Below are 10,100 nucleotides of genomic sequence, written 5' to 3'. Positions count from 1 at the left end.
TACCGCTTCTGATCTGGCGGACTCACTAAACACAAATTATTAGTTTGTCAATTATTTGTGTTTGGAGTGTGCCTCTGGCTATCCGAATTTTTTAAATATTTTTTATAATATACCGTTGGTTTGCTTAATATAAGGTATTTAAAATGACTACTTATATATATATTTTTTTTAAGTATGTTTAAAAACCAAATACTTTCTCAAGTAGTATTTTACTGGGTTACTTTCACTTGYGTCATTTTCTATTAAAGTATCTTAACTATTACTCAAGACAAATGGGTAATTTTTCCACCACTGTCTAGAGCCTACGCCCTACGCATGATTGATTGGATTTGTAAAAGCAATATGCTGAATCTTCCACCTGTCAAATACTCTCAGCTCTCCACAAGTGCATAGGGTCTAGACTACAGGTACATCTGGGATGGGGCCTAGGTGTGACATTCTACCCGGGCATGATTAATGGAGCACGGCTAGTTCAGGCCAGGCAGAAACTCCAGTCTGAATTAACATCAGCTGACTACCAACTGACAGTATCAGCTGAGCAACCAGCCACACTCCTATTTTCAATTTAAGTTGACCACTTCAACATGAGTTCTCCTGGCTCAACTTTGTGTTGGTGCACAGAATGCTGCTAGATCTGTTTCATTCCAAAGCTTTGAATGGTTCTGATCATGTAAGCAGGGTAAACAGAACCCCTGTACCATAAAGGTTGAGACCTCTTAGCAGAGGCCATACTTAAGACTGGGACGTTGCATTAATGTCTCATTAAGGAATACAACCATTTAAATGAAGGATATGAGAAAACAGTACACAATATCCCTCTAAATGTACCTAAATGAAGCAACGCATTCAGCTATTCTGAATACAATAGGCTGCACCGCAGAAGGTGGAGACGGCATTCCCGATCCCAGAAGAATCCTGTCGGTTCCTATTCACAATAAGCCCATTCTGAGCCCCAAATCTCCCTCACGAGTGCTAGACACATGACTGTACATGCGGGCGTGCGCCCCGGCTGTATAGGCCAGAGCACATGGGACTGGTGATGGAGCGCGCGCAGCAGTCCAGGGTGCGTCAGAAGAATTTCTCTAATAACCGACACTCACTTGAGGTTCGATGAACACKGTATGTGTATAGGCCTTAACTGTCCACGCTTCCCAACATTTGCATACGAACAGAATCGTTGGCCTATGAAACATTGATAATYCGTATGTCTGATACTGTACGTGGCCGCCAGTATACAAGTCCAATCATTTTGATAGTCTAATMATCACTCCAAAGAAACTAGTATGTAGTGAACGGAACCGCCGACCTGACACCACTACAGTTCCCTCCCTGCGTCTTACGCTGGAACGTCAAGTGGCCAAATAGCATAACATCAAAACGGGCCTGCCTGTGTTCCCATTTGATTACTGTCACGCGTAATGAGTCGCCTACCTGCTATGTCCCATAACTGTAGCCGAACAGTCTCTTGCTCCCAGTTAAGGACCTTCAGGGCGAAGTCCACTCCTATCGTGGCCCGGTAGTTGGGGCTGAAGTTCTGGTGAACATAGCGCTTGATGATGCTAGTCTTCCCCACCCCCAGGTCCCCTATTACCAGGATCTTATAGAGGTGCTCCTTGTAGTTGTTCTGCATGGCGACCGCGGAGCGCTASGGTAGAGCATTAATACACAGTGAGGGGAGAGGGGAAGAAGATGAGGCGCGAGAATGAGGAGCGGTGCGCTCTAACGATCCGGAAGGAACGCCCAGAGAAGTGGGGAAGAAGTGAACATCGGGACCTTGTGACTCGCCAGGCTCAGCGCGAGGTCAGACGTGAGCGCGTGGGGCTGGGCTACCCCATCTGAAGACTGAAGTCTCGCCTCGAGTTTGTTCCTCTCCAAATATCCGAGTTAGTTGTGCAACTCCAGAAAAAGGAGGTGCAAGACCTGCATTGTTCTAGCCATAGAGTTCTGTGCATACAGCAGAAACCTATTTATATTTGTCAGAAAAAGGGTACACACCACTAATAATTGTAAAAATCAACTTTATTAGTTTTATTTCAAAACAGAAAACCTGTGCAAATCTTTGCATCATGTGAACTTATTGGAAAACTACAGCATATGTCTAATGAAACAACTACTTCTGAAAGGAGAGAAACATCAAGGCACTGACATTGTGTCCCTTTCTACACTGATGAGACAGCAATCCCTTCTGAAGGTCCCCAGGAGACGTATCACACAGATAAGGACAGACGACATAGCAGAGAGACGACATAGCAGAGAGGACATATGGAGATGATAGGGCAAGTTAATCTCCCCTATGCTTCCCTGAGATAAATAACTGAGGTCCTCTGACCTATCAAAAACCGAAATACAAAACTCTTTAACTACAAATTCCAGTTACATTGTGAATTAAAGCAAGTTCCCTTTAGGCATCATTCCCAAGAATGCATCTTTGGTTGGCAAGGAGCCGAGTCTAGCAAGCAAGTTGAAAAGCTTCAGTTACTGATTATTTATATCAATGTTCCAGCCATTTGATTGAGCTTCTATCAGCTACACAAAAACTAAACTTCAAAACAAAAACCATTTCAGACTTGGGGCCAAAGTATCAGGCTAGCCTCCAATTGGGAAAACAACAATTTGACAACCTCCTCTAAAGTTTGGGGATGGGCTTGGCTGCCACGGCGATGCTCTCGATGGCACACTCGTCAGATCCTGAAGAAGCCCCACTCTGTCCCCCAGCTGTTCTTCACCACCCAGAACTTCTGACCCGTGACGTGACATTGGCCGTAGCCCACCAGCAGCACCACGGGGTTGGTCAGCTCAAACGGGTTGTAGGAGTCATGGAGGCCCGTGTGATGGTAGATACCCTCCTTATAGTGCATGAAGTCAGGATACACCTGGAGGAAAACAGTGTGAGGAACACACCTGGCCATATTGACTTGACAAACATACTGGCCATTACTCAGAGCTAGCCAATACACAAACTAGCCAACGTGTGTGTGTGTCTCACCTCGAAGGCCACCCCTATGGGGCCATGCTTGACCAGTTCCAGCATCATGGCAGACTCACTGCAACCTCCGTAGAACCCTCCCACGTAGCTGTAGTCCGAGGCGTAGTGGCGGAGACAGCCATTGGGAACATCACAAGGGGAATCCTTCCCAACTTACGGATAACACGACTCGTCCACGACCCCAAAGTCCTGGACGTACTTTCCAATGAGGTAGGGGAAACCACCGTCACAACCTGAGAGGGAGAGCAGTGAGGGTTAGAGAGGAGAAATACTCACATCATTAAAACACAATTATGCAGCATGTATGTGTACAGGTGTTACCTTGTGAGTACTGGGCGCAGGAGACAACTTACTGTGGACTGAAGATGGGCGTCTCAGTGTTGTTTGTTTGGATCCTGACACGAGCTTCCAACATTCCCATCGAGGAAAAAGAATAGCAGCTACCACACGAAGCTGGAGCCGACAGAGTAGAAGTCAAACCCTGCACTGTCACAACCAATCTAACACTTCTCTGCTATAATCACCACTGTAAAAACCAGACACCCAGTCAAGCAGTCAGTGAATCATAGTCAACCTATTTTAGCCCCAGGCAGCAACCACACACACAGCAGTAGGCCTCTTAACCTTTCAACAGCGCTCCTAAATCCCAGCCCTGTAGTGCCCCCCCCCGCCCCTCCCCTCAGCCAGCCATCCAACCACTCACTATGCTTGATCTGTAGACATARGAGCACACTGTCTGCGGGGTTGAGACAGGAACATTATAATCCAGAGGGACTATGTGGCCTTTGATTTAGCAGTCCACATTGTTTAACCAGAAAGAAAAAAAACTGGTGTGACAATGGTACTGCATGATCTGTAGAGCAGCAGATCYCCTGAACATGATACAGGGGTTGGGAGAGGAGACACTGCCGAGAGGCATGATAGAAGAGTAGGTATTTGACCCGGTGTGTTACCCTGGTTGCGGACAGGACTGAGGTAGTTGACACCGTCGACGTCTCTCCAGTCCCAGCGCTCAGGGAGGCCGGCCGCCATCTTGACTAGCATTACTGTTACAGAGGCAGGGCCAACACGTCTGGGGAGGAGTATAGAGACCAGGGCCACCATAGATTTACTTTTTACAATTACTCCAAAATGAGTTTATTGGACACCTTTAGCTAGTACCTCTGTTGTAAAGTCCTGTTTCATACCGACCGGTCACAACTGATGTGATCTTATTCCCTACCTTCCTGAAGTGTGCACTAGTCTTCCACCCCCTATCCTAAGACTCAGTCATGACTATTCTTTCAGAAGTCACATCTCACATCTGAATGGCTCATTTACCCCTGCTTCTTCCTTGGAGCTGTAGTCTGAAGTTCCCCAAAATGACTCATAACTATTGAATTCATGTGTCAACGTATCAGTTTCACAAGTGAGTGACTGTACCTGGGGATGTGTGAGGCTGGTCCCCCAGCCCTGTGCTTTAGCTGCTGCAGAGTGTAGGTCTCAGTTCACTGTAGGCGGTGGTTTCAGGAGCTCTGGCCATATTGATGGAGTTATGAAGTCAAGTTGTGTTTGTAGGACCTCTGAGCAGCCTGGGGGAGAAGAGAGAGCAGGGGGAGAAGAAGAGAGAGCAGGGGGGGAGAAGAGAGAGCAGCCTGGGGAGAAGGAAGAGCAGGGGGGGTGGGGTGGGGGGGTAAACATCTACACGCTTAGGAAATGACAAATGCAGGCCACTAGAGCATCCGAGGGAGAGAACTGCAATTCTCAGAATATAACACACACACTTAGGTGAGACAAACATGAGCATTGCCACAGCCAATGTAAATAGAAAGCATAAAGCCCAAGCAGATCGCTTGCTTTTCAATATGAGCAACAGTAAAAATGGCACCATGGATGAAAAGTTGCCTTCTAGCCAACTATAGAACTTCAATGTGAAATTGTAGAGGGGATTATTGGGCACCATTATTATTCTTAGTCTCAGTGTCTCAAAACATCTATAAAACCCATAAGAATACTCACAGGAGGTCATTGTGGGAGTAGAGGTGTGTGCGCACAGAGTGAGGGGGTACTGGGACTACCCTCTTGGCAGTGAAGCAGGCCCAGTTGTTCCCCAGAGAATCATGGACCCAGCCTGGCAGAGTCTGGTCCCAGTAGCTGGTCACCTCAGAGTCCTTCTCAGAGTARTGGAACAGAGGAGAAACTGTCACTGCATGTGCACACATTTGTGTGGAGACGAATGACATCACATAAGATATTGAATGTCATCTTTATGGCCCGAGTTGAAGATTTAAAAAAATAAGTCACCCTCATCTTTAAAAGCAAAAGTGCAACAAGTCAAATGTTTTATGCAAATGTGGCCATTACCCTGATAAAGGCTTCCAATAAGAGTGAGCAGACATGTACTTGCTCATAAAGCCACAAACAAAGAATGGGCTTTTAGAGGAAAGCATGTAGTGGGACAGTATGTCACTGTCCCAAAACAAGTCCAGACAGTTGCAATAAGGAAGCAGAATTGATGACTACAAGTCATGTAGGAGAAAGAACAATCCCCTGATCCAATAACAGGGAGTCATGTGAAAAAGAAACAAAGACTGAATGCAAAACAAAATATTATCCTGAATGAAATAGGCTGTAATTACAGCCCTGAAAGCAACTTTGAATCACAAGCCTGAAWGTATCAATAATGTAGTAATTGAGATGAAAGCTGGCTTCTACACCTTGAACAGTACAATTACAAGGTTACCAGCCATGCATCTGATGAGCCTGAAACTTAGCGCACAAGGCAAGTGCATTTCCATGTCTGCCAAAAAGRTTCCAGACCAACAGATCGTAGTATTGTTACCAGTATAAGCTAAACTGTAGCCCTGAATGAAACACTTGCATCAGCATAACCGAGAGTTTAAACCTACCTTGAAGAAGCCAAACCACTTGTAGTCGTTGAGYACCACCTCGAAGCCCTGATTGTAGATAAGGGTAAAAAAGCCCGTGTTTCCCAGGTCGTCCACCGCCAGACASCTTCTCCAGMTGCACCGTTATCGACTTATCAACGCTGTCTTTAAACCCAACATACAAACGTTTTGGTAATTACTTATCAATTCAACTTTGGGGCTCTTCTGTATCGCTAACAGGGGCTAGACAACGTAACATTGGGCAGAGGGGAAAATTGTAACAAACATTGTATCAATGATATTGTAACAAAGGCAGTCAATAGGCTACAAACAAACGCAATATTAGGCTACCGGATACCGAGTCAAGTTAACAGCCGGATACCGAGTCAAGTTAACAGCCGGATACCGAGTCAAGTTAACAGCCAGATTAAAAATGTTAAATTCTTCCCTATTTCTAGGAACAAGGCAGCGCGCTGCGAGTGTCCCTCCATCTCTTACCCATCKGAGAGCAGRTGATMCCCTTGTCTTGCCCGCCCTTCGATACCTGGAACACCCAGGAACCCAACAGATCTTCATAGGTGCAGTTGGCCGGGGTATCAGCCCGGGAGCCCTCCACCCAGAGCAGGAACACACACCACAACACACCGCTCACCTTCATCGCGTCACACCACGCTTCTGTTTACAGAGCTACGCAGAAATTTGAGTCTACGATAACTAGCGAGTGCCCAAGAGCAATAGCCTAAGTATCGGCCCAAGTAAAAAAAAAAAGGTATGCTATATTTCACCTGCTGGACTGGTTTGTGTAGTGTCCTCTGCACTCTTGTACGTTCACTTCGGTCATATGACCCACTGAAGTTTTCCACGTGACTCGCTGGTTCTTTTTGCTTCCAGAGATGAGAGGAGACAAAGATGATATATTATATTGGCAAGATAGCCGAGGAACCGAACTAACAATGGAAATGCATGTTCTCAATGAGAGAAGCCAAGTCAGGTGGAACATTTCGAGCCAATGAGAGGGCCATTTCGAGTCACAATACGCGTGTGAACAACAGGCAAAACGAAGTAGTTTTTTCTCAGTTACCGGAATGACACATGAATCCACTTTTTACATTTACATTTGTAACAGCTGAAACATTACGATAATCCACTTATATCAGTACATTTGTAACAGCTGAAACATTACGAAACGTATATTCGATCAAATTAGCCGTTATTGTAAAATAAGAATTTGTTTTTAACTGATTTACCTAGTTAAATATATCTTGAAAAATAAAAAAGTAAAACGTATGTTGACACTCTCATAGATCTCCATAAAAAGGGCTTATCTCACGCGGCCAGATTTTGGGAGGAGTAAATCCTCTCGCTTCGCCTCTTCCTCTGTGGAGGAGAGGCGTGAATTGGAAAGGCAAACTTTGCAAGTGTCGGCAATTGACTTTGGGATGTTCGGTGTTAAGGCAAGTCACTTCAATTGGTTTTCAGCTGTGAAGACAACACAAATGTCACTGTTCTTCACTTCAGCAACGTTAGTGTGGCTGCCTTTTGAAGTATTTCATCAGTGAAAGATCAGTGTTTTATTGGATAATGAGAAAACATCCATTACATTCTTTGTTTTTTCAAGGTTTGTGTAAAAAGGATACWGCAGTGCAGTTCCTCCAATTAACCTTTAAAATAATATTGAAGTAGTGTTCACTACATTTTAGTGATTTAGCAGACACTGTTATCCTGAGCGATTAGGGTTAAGCAGTGGTGGAAAAGTATCCAACTGTCGTAAAAGTATAGATACCTTAATAGAAAATTACCCAGTAAAAATAATACTTGAGTAAAAGTATAAAAGTATTTGGTTTTAAATATACTTAAGTATCAAAAGTAAAAGTATCAATCAATCATTTCTAATTCCCTTATATTAATAAACAGACGTGAGCATGGCCGATTGTTCTCTTGTTTTTATAAATGTCTACAAGATGGCCGGGACGAGGGGATTTGCATACCTTCAGACACTCAGGCATATTTACAGATACCAGGAGTACACTCCAAGACTGTCAGACATTATGTTAACAGATAGCCAGGGGAACACTCCAACACTCAGACATTATGTAGCAGACTAGCCAGGGGGTACACTGCCACCACTCAGACATTATTTACAGATAGCCAGGGGAACACTCCATCACTCAGACATTGTTACAGATTAGGCCAGGGGTACACTCCAACACTCAGACATTATTACAAGATAGCCAGGGGTACACCTCCACACACGTCAGAACTATACATCTTACAGAAGCCAGGGGTACAACTCAACCTCAGACATTATTGACAGATAGCAGGGAACTCAATAGCTCAGACATTATTACATGATAGCCAGGGTACACTCCAACACTCAGACATTATTACAGATAGCCAGGGGTACACTCCAACACTCAGACATTATTACAGGATAGCCAGGGGTACACTCCAACACTGCAGACCATTATGTATGATAGCCAAGGGGTACACATCAACACTCAGAACATTATGTACAATAGGCTGGGAACACTCCCAATCACTCAGACATTATTACTGATGAGCCAGGGGTACACTCCAACACTCAGACATTATTACAGATAGCAGGGGTACACTCCAACACTCAGACATTATTACAGATAGCCAGGGGGTACATCTCCAACACTCAGACATTATGTACTGATAGCCAGGGGTACACTCCAACACTTCAGACATCATTACAGATAGCCAGGGGTACACATCCAACACACTCAGACATCTATTACAGATACCAGGGGTACACTCCAACACTCAGACATTATGTACTGATAGCCAGGGGTACACTCCAACACTCAGACATTATTTACAGATAGCCGAGGGGTACACTCCAACACTCCAGACTTTTACAGATAGCCAGGGGTACACTCCAACCTCAGACATTATTACAGATAGCCATGGGAAACTCCAACACTCAGACATATTACAGATACGCCAGGGTACCTCTCACATCAGACATTATGTACTGATAGCCAGGGGTACACTCCAAACATCAGACATTATGTACAGATAGCCTGGGAACATCCAATACTCGACATTATATATGATGCAGGGGAACATCCAACACTCAGACATTATTACAGATAGCCAGGGGTCACTCCAACATCCAACATCGTGCAGGACACCACACTCAGTTATTACGATTAGCCAGGGGTAACACTCCAACACTCAGAACATTATTTACAGACTAGCCAGGGTACACTCCAAACACTCAGACATACTGATAGCAGCCTCCAACTACATTGTACTGATGAGCCAGGGGTACACTCCAACACTCAGACCAGTTTATTTACAGATAGCCAGGGGTAACACTTCCAAACACTCAGACTTTACTTACAGATTAGCCAGGGTGCTACACTCCATACACTCGCCGACTTTATTACAGATAGCCAGGTGGTACACTCCAACACCAGACATTAACCTATCAGATTAGCCGAGGTGCGTAACTCCACACACGTCAGCCCTTATTAGTACTGGATAGCCAGGGGTACCACTCCAAACACTCAGGACAGTATTACAGATAAAGCCAAGGGAGTATCAGACTCAACACTTCAGACATTATTACAGATGGCTCAGGGTCGGTACACAGCTCCCAAACACCAGACATTAGTTACTGATAGCGCAGCGAGGTACCCTCAACACTCAGACATTATTATACAGATAGCCGGGGTACACTCCCAACACCCAGACGATTATTACAGATAGCCAGGGGTACACTCCAACACGTCCAGACATTATTCAGATTAGCCATGGGAACACTCCAACACTCAGACATTATGTACTGATAATGCCAGGGGTACCCCACACACTCAGACTATTATTACAGATAGCCAGGGGTTACACTCCCAACACTCAGACATTATACAGATAGGCCAGGGGTACACTCCAACACTCCAGACATTATTTACAAAGACTGCCATTGGGGTTTAGTGAGTCTGCCAGGCCAGAGGCAGTCAGGGGATGACGCAATGTTTCTCTGATTATGTAGAGTCTGCCAGGACAGAGGGCAAGGTAAGCGGCATAACCATGTGTTTTCTGCTGTTATTAGTGAGAGTCCGCCAAGGCCAAGAGGCAGTAGGGAATCGACCAACGTGTTCTCTGTTTAGTGAGTCCGCCAAGGCCCAGAGGCAGTAAGGTGATGACTCGTGTTCTCTTGATACGTGCCGCGTGAATTGGACCACAGTTTTCCCTGTCCTGATGCTTAAGCATTAAAG

The 10,100-nt window shown here is 45.1% G+C and overlaps 1 pseudogene; it reads right to left on the bottom strand.

Annotated features, from left to right (window-relative positions):
• Window positions 1-2,001: 2,001 nt before the first annotated feature.
• On the bottom strand, window positions 2,002-6,623 carry LOC112071612 (dipeptidyl peptidase 1-like; annotated as a pseudogene).
• Between the last annotated feature and the right edge of the window lie 3,477 nt (window positions 6,624-10,100).

This window comes from Salvelinus sp. IW2-2015, unplaced genomic scaffold (genome assembly GCF_002910315.2).
Source record: "Salvelinus sp. IW2-2015 unplaced genomic scaffold, ASM291031v2 Un_scaffold1665, whole genome shotgun sequence".
In the NCBI taxonomy this organism is placed as follows: Eukaryota; Metazoa; Chordata; class Actinopteri; order Salmoniformes; family Salmonidae; genus Salvelinus; species Salvelinus sp. IW2-2015.
The sequence above is the reverse complement of the archived record's forward strand: the minus strand, read 5'-3'. Positions and strand labels throughout refer to the sequence as shown.